At 64.6% G+C, this 1420-nt stretch overlaps 1 pseudogene; it reads left to right on the top strand.

Moving 5' to 3' along the window:
* LOC112548733 overlaps positions 1–1202 on the top strand; it is a 3367-nt pseudogene extending 2165 nt beyond the window's left edge.
* Positions 1203–1420: the final 218 nt, after the last annotated feature.

The following is a 1420-nucleotide window of genomic DNA, read 5'->3' as shown; positions in this document are numbered from 1 at the left end:
AGCATGCGGTGATGAGGAGAGAGCCAGGTTCAGATTCACCTGGATGACCGCATGGCTAATGGCCGCCTTCTTCCTGGCCTGGGCCCTTACATAACCTCTCTGACCTCAGCAGCCCGGTCCAATCGAAGCTGCCAGTGCTGGCCACTAGCCGACCAATCTGCATGGCATCCCTGGCTACCTGGGCCCGCGCACAGGGCCGGGTCTTCCCCGCCCTGCCCAGGTGACCAGAGCATCGCCTCCCAGGCGCCAGGCTTTTGTCTGCAGACAAGGTGGGAGATCCCCACTGTGAGAGATTCAACAGCAGCCTCTCAGGCTGGCTGAGACAGATCTCTGGAGAGGGGCACCGACGGGGCATTTCTGCCACAGGGAGAAGAAGGCCGTGCTGAACAAATTGAAGACCCAGGCCAAGCTGCAGCAGAGCCGCCTGGTCCAGATGGCCCACAAAGAGCACGAGCAGATGATTCAAACCAAGCGGGACCGCAGCTATTACGATCAGGTCCTCAGGTAGGGCAAGGAGCGGCCCGGCCTGGGGCAACATGGGGGTGGCAGGCGCTGGGGAGCGTGCCTGAGGGGGCACTGGACTGGGCCGCATCAGGCCTGCCCTGTGCATCTCTGGCTGCGCGGGGGTGAACCGTGGGTGCTGGTCACAACTTGTGCTGTCTCTCGCTGCCCTCCCCCTTCACCACATCCTGGGGCAGGCCAAGCCCCTGACACTCACTGGGTGGTGCAGGAGTGGGGCCGGGGCCCAGGCCGCGGGCTGAGGGCAGGGCAGCTGCAGCAGGGCTGGCCAGGGCAGTGTGGGGAGGCAGGTCACTTTGCCATGTGCTGCCCCAGCTACCACTCCTGGCGCCTGCTCTGAGCCTCCCTCCTGCCCCCTGTGCTCCCCGGGGGCTGGGTCTCCCTGGGGGAGCGAAGCCACGGCAGAGTCCCTCCACCTGGGCTCAGCCATCGCTTATTGTCACCGGTCAGCCCCGCTCCTGGGGGGCCGCGGTGCCAGATGTGTTGCTGGGCCCCTTGGGGCTGGCTCCGGGCCCTGGCACAGCTGGAGACCCCATGGCAGGTGGCCCCGTGCAGTGTCCTGTGCCGTGGCAGCGATCTGGGATCTTACTGTTTTTTTTCCTGTTCCCAGAGCCACCGGTCTGCCCGAGAGGTACTGCGTAGGTGTGGAGTACAAGGCCTTGAAGCCAGGCCCCAAGTGCTGAGGGTGTCCATGCACTGCCCAGCCTGCCCCGGGGGGCTTGCAGGGGGTCGCATGTGGCCTCCCCCCGGCCTAGACTGTAAATAGTTTTAGGTTTAGACATATTAAATAAAGCTGTTAGTGGAGCTGGCCATGTCCGTTGCCATCACTCACCTGAGCCAGCCCGGCCAGCCGAGCAGATCTAGCTGGGACCCTGCGGCTCAGCCCTGCGCCGTGGGCCCT

Source organism: Alligator sinensis, unplaced genomic scaffold (assembly GCF_000455745.1).
Source record: "Alligator sinensis unplaced genomic scaffold, ASM45574v1 scaffold1706_1, whole genome shotgun sequence".
Taxonomy (NCBI): domain Eukaryota; kingdom Metazoa; phylum Chordata; order Crocodylia; family Alligatoridae; genus Alligator; species Alligator sinensis.
This window is presented reverse-complemented; position numbering and strand designations above follow the sequence as displayed.